The sequence below is a fragment of the Amblyraja radiata genome, chromosome 39 (genome assembly GCF_010909765.2).
Source record: "Amblyraja radiata isolate CabotCenter1 chromosome 39, sAmbRad1.1.pri, whole genome shotgun sequence".
Taxonomy (NCBI): domain Eukaryota; kingdom Metazoa; phylum Chordata; class Chondrichthyes; order Rajiformes; family Rajidae; genus Amblyraja; species Amblyraja radiata.
The window spans coordinates 15,928,504-15,939,230 of NC_045994.1; positions in this window are offsets into that span (position 1 = coordinate 15,928,504).

Sequence of the window (10,727 nt, forward strand, 5' to 3'; positions counted from 1 at the left end):
TCAGTAGCACAAAAACTGTGTGTGTGTGTATGTCTGTGTGTGTGTGTGTGTATCTGTGTGAGTGTGTGTGTGTGTGTGTGTGTGTGTGTGTGTGTGTGTGTGTGTGTGTGTGTGTGTGTGTGTGTGTGTGTGTGTGTGTGTGTGTGTGTGTGTGTGTGTGTGTATCTGTGTGTGAGTGAGTGTGTATGTCTGTGTGTGTATCTGTGTGTGTGTGTGTGAGTGTGAGTGTGAGTGTGAATGAGTGTGTGTGTTTCAATATTTTCTCTTCTCCCCAGCCCCCACCCCTCCTCTGCCCCTGTGTAGGTGTTGGGTGGAACCTGCTGCTGCAGGCCCCTCATGAGTGTGTAAAGATGTGTACATCACAAGGCCAAGATTAAAACTCAACACAATGCTGGAGTAACTCAGCGGGTCAGGGAGCACCTCTGGAGAGAAGGAACGGGTCGCGTCTGAAGAGGTGAGCCAGTCACTGCCAGCCCCCTCCAACAACCTCCCAGGCCCCTCTGTCAGCTCCAGTACACACCAGTCATTCTACACACCTGCAGTGAGTTGGAGTGCTGGTGCTGCCCCAGTGAAGGGTTGGAGAAGGGTTGATATATTCTGTTGTGCTGCTGCAAGTAAGAATGTCATTGTTCTATCTGTGACATGTGACAATAAAACTCTCTTGTCTCTTGACTCCAGAGCCCCTGGTGATGTCCATGGAAGGGTTGAAGCCCTGGTGATATCTCCGGGGTGGCGTGAGGTTCTGTGGGGCTCTGGTGGTTTCAGGGGTTGGAGCTCTGGTGCTATTCGAGGGTTGGTTTGGGGCCCTAGTGATGTCTCTGGGATGGGTTGGAACCAAGGTGATGTTCCCAGGGATGGGTTGAGCTCCCTGCTCTCATCCCAAGTTTGGGATTGGACCTCTGGTGATCTCATGGTTGGGTTGGGTCCTCTGGTGATCTCAGGGTTGGGTTGGGACCTCTGGTGATCTCAGGGTTGGGTTGGGACCTCTAGTGAGGTCTCACCAATGGGTTGGCTACTCCGGTGATGTCTCAGAAATTGGTTGAGATGTCTGGTGATGTTCTAAGGATGTTGTTGGGACCTCTGGTCATGTTCCAGTGCTGGGTTGGAGTGAGGTCTCGGGCAGTTCAACCATTCACGGACAGCCTCTCGTGCTGCATTCTATCTACCCTGAGGTAGTGCGGTGGTTCAATAAACAATAGACAATAGGAGTAGGCCATTCGGCCCTTCGAACCAGCACCACCATTCAATGTGATCATGGCTGATCATCCCCAATCAGTACCCCGTTCCTGCCTTCTCCCCATATCCCCTGACTCCGCTATTTATAAGAGCCCTATCTAGCTCTCTCTTGAAAGCATCCAGAGAACCCGCCTCCACCGCCCTCTGAGGCAGAGAATTCCACAGACTCGCCACTCTCTGTGAGAAAAAGTGTTTCCTCGTCTCCGTTCTAAATGGCTTACCCCTTATTCTTCAACTGTGTGTGTGGCCCCTGGTTCTGGACTCCCCCAACATCGGGAACATGTTTCCTGCCCCTAGCGTGTCCAAACCCTTAACAATCTTATATATATTTTTCAATGAGATGTCCTCTCATCCTTCTAAACTCCAGAGTGTACAAGCCCAGCTGCTCCATTCTCTCAGCTTCAGGGGTTAACGGGACCACACCAAGAAAACCCACACAGGGTGAATCCCCCGCACCTCCCCCCACCCCTCACTCCTCGCATGTGTCACTGGCGGAGACTGATGTCCACTAATTTGTCCCTGCTCCCCCCACCTCCCGCACGGACCCCCCATCTGCCTCGCTGGCAGCTTTGACTGACAAGTGCGCAGATACCTGCGTGGAATTGTCGTTTATCCAGTCAGTACACACAAACAGATTCACTTTGTGTCAATACATCCCCCCTGGCTGTCTGTCACCACAGAGACTGCTGGTGTGTGAGGGGGCAGGGAATTCTGCTCCTGGTCTGCAGGACCGCTGAGATGAGATGGACCTGGTGGGAGGTGGTGGGAGAAGGCGGGGGTGGGGGGGGTGGGGGTTTGCACTGGGAATTCCTTCCAAAGAGAAGATTCCATCTCCCCCCCCTTGCACCCCAGTTGTACAGGGTCTTGGTGAGACCACACCTGGAGTATTGCGTACAGTTTTGGTCTCCAAATCTGAGGAAGGACATTATTGCCATAGAGGGAGTGCAGAGAAGGTTCACCAGACTGATTCCTGGGATGTCAGGACTGTCTTATGAAGAAAGACTGGATAGACTTGGTTTATACTCTCTAGAATTTAGGAGATTGAGAGGGGATCTTATAGAAACTTATAAAATTCTTAAGGGGTTGGACAGGCTAGATGCAGGAAGATTGCTCCCGATGTTGGGGAAGTCCAGGACAAGGGGTCACAGCTTAAGGATAAGGGGGAAATCCTTTAAAACCGAGATGAGAAGAACTTTTTTCACACAGAGAGTGGTGAATCTCTGGAACTCTCTGCCACAGAGGGTAGTCGAGGCCAGTTCATTGGCTATATTTAAGAGGGAGTTAGATGTGGCCCTTGTGGCTAAGCGGATCAGAGGGTATGGAGAGAAGGCAGGTACGGGATACTGAGTTGGATGATCAGCCATGATCATATTGAATGGCGGTGCAGGCTCGAAGGGCCGAATGGCCTACTCCTGCACCTATTTTATATGTTTCTATGTTTCTATGTTTCTACGTATCGTATCGTATGATTTTATACACCTCTATAAGACCACCCCTCGGCCTCCTGCGCTCCAAGGAATGGAGTCCCTGCCTGCTTAAGGGCCCAATCCCGTTGAGCCTGGGTTCAGGACTGGGTGACTTCTGCAGCAACTGGAGTTACAGCAGCCCTATCCTGCTACCAGATAGGATTAGGATTATTAAAGGTGGGGGGGGGGGGGGAGATGGGGAAGGGGGAGTGGGGGGATGGGGGAGGTGGAGGGGGAGGGGGTGGGGGTGGGGGTGGGGGGGAGAGGGAGAGGGGGGGGATGGGTGAGGAGGAGGGTGGGAGGGGGTTAGGGGTGGAGGGGAGGGGGGAGTGGGTGCGAGGTGAATGGGTGGGGGTGAGGTGGGGGGATTGGTGAGTAGGGGAGGGGTTTGAGGTGAGGGGAGAGGGGAGAGGAGGGGAGGTGAGTGGGGGAATGGGGGTGAGGTGAGGAGGGGAGAGGGAGAGGGGAGGGGGGAGGGGAGAGGGGAGAGGAGGGGAGGTGGGGGGTGGGGGGAGGTGAGTGGGGGATGGGGGGTAGGGGGGGATGGGGGTGAGGTGAGGGGGGAGAGGGGGGGGGGATGGGTGGGGAGTAGGGGGAGGTGAGGTGAGGTGAGGAGGGGAGGGGGGGGGATGGGTGAGGAGGAGGGGGAGGGGGAGGGGAAGGGGCAATCCTGGACAGGTGTGGTGTATGAGACTAAAATCTGTAAGATCAGCCGGTGGGGGAAGTATTCGGATCAAGCTGCCGCCTGTTAAGCAAGGATTATGCCTCCGACGTCATTGTGTCACAAGGCCTTGCACCGTCTGCCTCCACGGTCAGGCAATGGACACAGGAGCCATGACAACTGCGAGCCTTTCCCAGCCGGCCCAATGGAGTGGCCGGTGTGCAGGTCTGAATCGGTGCTGTTCAACGACGGCACATTCCTGAGGAGTGAGTCCCAGTTCCACAAACACTCTCCCTGCCCCAACCTCCTTGTCATGTGCAGCTCTGACGTCAACATCCTATATTCAGTCGGGGGGGACGGGGACGGGAGAGATCGAGCTGCAGTCATGAAGACAGGCTCTCCTGCCTTCCTCTCTCCCTTCCAGTGGCTACTGCCCCTTCCCACCTCACCTCACCTGCACCTGTCCAAACCCAGCACCCCCCCCCCCCCCCCCCCCCCATCCCAAACTATGCATCCTCAACCCCAACATCACCTCCACACACCAATGACAAGCAACACTGGCCCATTCCTTCTTTATTTAATCCAGTCATTTCATAAACAGTTAGACGAGAGAGAGGGGGGAGAGAGAGAGGGGGGAGAGAGAGAGGGGGGAGAGACGGAGGAGAGATAGAGGGGGGGGGGGGGAGAGAGAGAGGGGGAGAGAGAGAGAGGGGGGGCGAGATGTGGAGAAGAAGGAGAGGGGGAGAGAGAGGCGAAGAGATGGGGAGAGGGAGAGTGGGAAAGTGGGAGAGAGAGAGAGAGAGAGAGAGAGTGAGAGGGATAGAGAGAGAGTGAGAGTGAGAGTGAGTGAGTGAGTGGGAGAGAGAGAGAGAGCGACATAGAGCGAGAGAGAGAGAGAGAGAGCAAGAGTGAGAGGGATAGAGAGCGGGAGAGAGGGTGAGAGTGAGAGAGAGAGAGAGAGAGAGAGAGGGAGAGACGGAGAGAGAGGGAGAGAGGGAGAGAGAGAGAGAGAGAGAGAGAGAGAGTGAGATAGAGAGAGGGAGAAAGAGAGAGAGAGGGAGAGGGAGAGAGAGAGAGTGAGTGAGAGGGAGAGTGAGGGAGAGAGAGAAAGCACGGTGCCATCCATGTTTCAGATTCCAGTGAGTTTTGTACATTAGACATGCTATTCCCTTTCGAGGGACAATCTGCCCTGTGATCAGATTGGCTGCATGGTGGGTTTATTCTTTGAGCTCACGTTTCTATTTTGTATGTGAGTGCCGACATATCTGCCTATTTTAGGCTGCAGCAGTAATTTGCCAGGAATCCCATTGAGGAAGCTGTTTGATCTTGGGGAATGAGCCCGAGGTATGGCATCCCCTGAAAATCAAACAGTAGCTTCTTGGTCCCCACTCCTCTATTCCCTTCATCTAAAGGGGAACAAAGCCCTCCATCACCCCTCTACCTGATCACTTGCCGCTTCATCTGTCTCAGTGCCCCCTGTATAAAATGCAGCACAATTTTGCATGGGACCGCACTTTGCAGAAGGCCTCCAATGCAGTTGCAAGGAGCAAGTGTTCCAGTTCACCTTGCATTTATAACAATAGATGGTGGTATTATAGACAATAGACAATAGACAATAGGTGCAGGAGTAGGCCATTCAGCCCTTCGAGCCAGCACCGCCATTCAATGTGATCATGTCTGACCATCCCCAATCAGTACCCCGTTCCTGCCTTCTCCCCATATCCCCTGACTCCGCTATCTTTAAGAGCCCTATCTAGCTCTCTCTTGAAAGTATCCAGAGAACCGGCTTCCACCGCCCTCTGAGGCAGGGAATTCCACAGACTCACAACTCTCTGTGAGAAAAAGTGTTTCCTCGTCTCCGTTCCAAATGGCCGACCCCTTATTCTTCAACTCTCATCCTTCTAAACTCCAGAGTGTACAAGCCCAGCTCCTATTCTTGCCTTTCATCCAGAAGGATGTGGTTCCTATTTCATATGCCCTACAAGGATGTTGTCCAAAGGGAGTCCTCAACCCGAAACATCTCCTATTCCTTCTCTCCAGAGATGCTGCCTGTCCCGCTGAGTTACTCCAGCTTGTGTCTATCTTCGGTTTAAACCAGCATCCTACACGCACCATGCCACCTCTTCCGTACACCACAGCACTGCGTCTAGCAGAGGAGATCTCTCTCCATGAATCAGTTTAATTTAAGTATATAGTGCAGAAACAGGCCCTTCGGCCCACCGGGTCCATGCCGACCAGCGATCACTATTTCTATCCTGCACACACACTAGGGATCATTTTTCCCAGAACCAATTAACCTACAAACCTGCCCGTCTTTGGAATGTGGCCCAACCAGAGAAAACCCACGCCATCACAGGGATAAGGTGCAAACTCCGTACAGACAGCACCCATATTCAGGATTGAACCTATGTCTCTGGCGCTGTAAGGCAGCAACTCTAGGAGGAGGAATGGCCAAATTTTGTGCCTTCCTCCACAGTGATAAATGCTGTTGTGGATGTTTGTGTTAAATTTCTATTGTGTTTTTGTGTGTGTCTTTTTCATTATACCGCTGCTGGCAAACTCATTTCACTTGCACTTTATGTGCAACATGACGAATAAAACTGATATTGATATTGATTGATATTGATCTGCCGCCCAGATTATCACCATTGTGGGAGTGAGCTGCACACAACTGTACTCCAGAAGGCTCCTCGCAAATTTGCTGAGAACTTTGGGGCTGCTTGAGGTTGCAAAATGCACGGCAGAATCTCTTTAAGTTCGCTGGGGGCTTGGAGCCTCTCCACTGACAATATCCTGCTGAAACGGCCAGAGAACCCAATGGCCCGTTCCTTTCTCGCTCCTAGGGCTGCTCCACAGAGGGACAATGCAGAAGTCCATCAGCAGCTGTGCATTCCTGTCAATAATTCAAAGTCAGTTGCAGGCAGCTCTAGATTATCTGAGACCCAGTTGCTCTTTCCTCTCCCTCCTGTCTCCTCTGCACAATCTTTGAAGATTCGGTGAGGGTGGGGGTGGGGGGGGGGGGGGGGAGAGCGTGATTTAACAATGACTTCACTCTGTTCTCGATCGGTCCACAGGGTCTAAGCTCAAAGGGAACAATCCTCTCGCTCATCATCATGAACCAGAGATGCCTCCTGCCGTCTGAAGAAGGGTTTCGGCCCGAAACGTTGCCTATTCCCTTCGCTCCATAGATGCTGCTGCACCCGCTGAGTTTCTCCAGCATTTTTGTCTGCCCCCTGTGGGAAGCGGAACAGAGGGATCCCACTGCCTTAGAAATCCCTCCACCTTTCCAAGACTACGTGTCAGAAACAAGCACAGATCATTTGTGTTTAAGAAGGAACTGCAGATGCTGGAAAATCGAAGGTAGACAAAAGTGTTGGAGGAACTCAGCGGGTGCAGCAGCATCTATGGAGCGAAGGAAATAGGCAACGTTTCGGGCCGAAACCCTTCCGGGTTTCGGCCCGAAACGTTGCCTATTTCCTTCAGTCTGAAGAAGGGTCTCGGCCCAAAACGTCACCCATTCCTCCTAACGTTTAGTGCAAGGTCAAACCAGCAAAGTCCAATCAAGGATTGTCCGAGACCCTTCTTCAGACCGACAGTCGTGGGGAGAGGATGTCTGGTCACTCACATCCTTCAGAAGATAAACTGCTTCCAAAGGCTTTTGTCTTAACTCTGGCCAAATGCTCAAGATTCAAGAGAGTTTATCGTCATGTGTCCCAGATAGGACAATGAAATTCTTGCTTTGCTTCAGCACAACAGAACATAGTAGGCATGGATACAGAACACATCAGTGTGTCCATATGCCATTGAATATATATATATACACACACATAAATAAGCAGATAAAGTGGAATGGGATATTAATGTCAGAGTTTTATTTGAGTTTAATAGACAATAGACAATACACGATAGGTGCAGGAGTAGGCCATTCGGCCCTTCGAGCCAGCACCGCCATTCAATGTGATCATGGCTGATCATCCCCAATCAGTACCCCGTTCCTGCCGTCTCCCCATATCCCCTGACTCCGCTATTTTTAAGAGCCCTATCTAGCTCTCTCTTGAAAGCATCCAGAGAACCGGCCTCCACCGCCCTCTGAGGCAGAGAATTCCACAGACTCACCACTGTCTGTGAGAAAAAGTGTTTCCTCGTCACCGTTCTAACTGGCCTACTCCTTATTCTTAAACTGTGTGTGTGGCCCCTGGTTCTGGGCTTCCCCCAACATCGGGAACATGTTTCCTGCCTCTAGCGTGTCCAAGCCCTTAACAATAGCCTGATGGCTGTGGGGAAGTAGCTATTCCTGAACCTGGATGTTGCAGATTTCAGGCTCCTGTACCTTCGACCTGAAGGCAGCGGGGAGATGAGTGTGTGTTTAGTGTACACCACACTCACGCCTAGTGTACACCACACTCACGTTTAGTGTACACCACACTCACGTTTAGTGTACACCACACTCAGGAGAAGGGAGAGGCTAAAAACTAGTACCATTCCACCATCATTTTGCCCTCGGAGAGGAAACTTGGTTCAATGTTGATTGGAATTTCCTCATCAAAACCTTTGCCAGCTGGTCAAAGGATCTCCCCTCCACCACATATGTATGAAATGGTTTTTTCATTATCCTTTAGCTGCTTTGCTTAGGGTTGGAAGACAAAGTTAATCCAATTACACTTAATTGTATGGTTAGCCAGCAGTTGTATTTCAACACTCTCACCTCTATGATAAAGTTTGAGGTGAGTTCATATTGCTGATTATAAGAAGAAAATGAATGAGCCTTGTCATAAATGTTTTGTGTGCCTACACCAGGAGGTCTGCATGATAATGGTGAGTACGCACACACAGTCTGGCAGTGATCAGCTGAAGGGCAATTGTGGCTGCGCTTCGAGCTCTATTTGTGAATTCACAACTGAGTTGTGTATTGGCAGTGTGACCCGGATGGAGACCTACAGCTTCTATCTTCCAAGGTCTTCTTCTGTCGTGTGCCTTTTAGACCTGCAGCTCCGTTGAGGCGAGCCAGGCCAGGCCAACGTGTCATGGTCCAGGTCAGTTCACCACTGGTGTTTGGGGCAACTGGTGACTGTGTGCTCCACTGTGTGTGTGTTGGGTCCCCACACCCGCAGGAGGAGCTCGCTGGTCCACGAAGCTTCTTCCATCTTGAAGATAGACACAACAAAACTGGAGTAGCTCAGCGGGACAGGCAGCATCTCTGGGGAGAAGGAATGGGTGACGTTTCGGGTCGAGACCCTTCTTCAGAAGGTGTTGTCTGGCCCACTGAATTACTCCAGCTTTATGTGTCTATCTTTGGTTTAAACCAGCATCTGCAGTTCCTTCCTGCACCTTTCCACCTCAAAGAGGCAGGGTTAGAGAGCATGAAAGCCCCGCACTTTGTTCTAGAAAGCAGTCCACATGCCAGTCAATGAACCACCTGCCTTACCCAGCCCGACTAGATCATTCCACCACTCTATACATAGAAACATAGAAGCATAGAAAATATGTGCAGGAGTAGGCCATTCGGCCCTTCGAACCTGCACCGCCATTCAATATGATCATGGCTGATCATCCAACTCAGTATCCCATCCCTGCCTTCTCTCCATACCCCCTGATCCCTTTAGCCACAAGGGCCACATCTAACTCCCTCTTAAATATAGCCAATGAACTGTGGCCTCAACTACCTTCTGTGGCAGAGAATTCCACAGATTCACCACTCTCTGTGCAAAAAATGTTTTTCTCATCTCGGTCCTAAAAGATTTCCCCCTTATCCTTAAACTGTGACCCCTTGTTCTGGACTTCCCCATCATCGGGTTTACCAACATCGGGTAAACTTTCACCAAATGTGGTAAAGACTCTGGATGTGATATTGAGTTAGCTGTGCATGAGACTCCATCTCTGAAAGTTAACTCCTATGGAAACAAACTTCAAAGGTTCAGCTTCGTTCAGTTTAGTTTATTGTCACAGTGGTACAGTGGAAAGCTTTTGTTGCGTGCTATCCAGTCAGCAGAAAGACAATACATGATAGACAATAGACAATAGGTGCAGGAGTAGGCCATTCGGCCCTTCGTGCCAGCACCGCCATTCAATGTGATCATGGCTGATCATCCCCAATCAGTACCCCGTTCCTGCCTTCTCCCCATATCCCCTGACTCCGCTATCTTTAAGAGCCCTATCTAGCTCTCTCTTGAAAGCATCCAGAGAACCGGCCTCCACTGCCCTCTGAGGCAGAGAATTCCACAGACCCACAACTCTCTGTGAGAGAAAGTGTTTCCTCGTCTCCGTTCTAAATGGCCGACCCCTTATTCTTAAACTGTGTGGCCCCTGGTTCCAATTGAGCCATTTACAGTGTACAGATACATGAGAAGGGAATAACATTTAGTGCAAGGTAAAGCCAGCAATGTCCGATCAAGGATTGCCTGAGGGTCACCATTGAGGTAAATAGTGGTTCAGCACAGCTCTCTGGTTGTGGTAGGATGGTTCAGTTGCCTGATAACAGCTGGGATGAAACTGTCCCTGAATCTGGAGGTGTGCGAATCTTCCCGAGTACCTGCCGTTAGCCTTACGAGCCGCTAAGAGACGTCCCCGAGCTCCGACGTACCCACTACGTTCATTCTCCGTGCTTACCACGAGTTTGATTTTTTTTTAGTTCGGGAGAGCTCTTGGAATGAACTCGTACCGTGGGACAGGGCCATTACTTCAGCTTTTTGAGTCTATCTTCAGTTTAAACCAACATCTGCAGTTCCTACCTACACAATGGTGAGTTACAGCTCTCTTCAGCATTCCTGTGGAGATAAGTTCCCACGTATACCAGGTATGTAGAACGGGGAGACAAGAGACATCTACTGGCACATGCTCCAAAGATGGTTTAAGCCAGAGATAGACACAAAAAGCTGGAGTAACTCAGCGGGACAGGCAGCATCTCTGGAGAGAAGGAATGGGTGACCCATCTTCAGAAGACCCGAAACGCCACTCTGTACACTCTGGAGTTTAGAAGGATGAGAGGGTATCTCATTGAAACATACAAGATTGTTAAGGGCTTGGACACGCTAGGGGCAGGAAACATGTTCCCGATGTTGGGGGAGTCCAGAACCAGGGGCCACAGTTTTAAGAATAAGGAGTAAGCCATTTAGAACTAGATGAGGAAACACTTTTTCTCACAGAGAGTGGTGAGTCTGTGGAATTCTCTGCCTCAGAGGGCGGTGGAGGCAGGTTCTCTGGATGCTTTGATGAGAGAGCTAGATAGGGCTCTTAAAGATAGCGGAGTCAGGGGATATGGGGAGAAGGCAGGAACGGGGGGTACTGATTGGGGATGATCAGCCATGATCCATTGAATGGCGGTGCTGGCTTGAAGGGCCAAATGGCCTACTCCTGCACCTATTGTC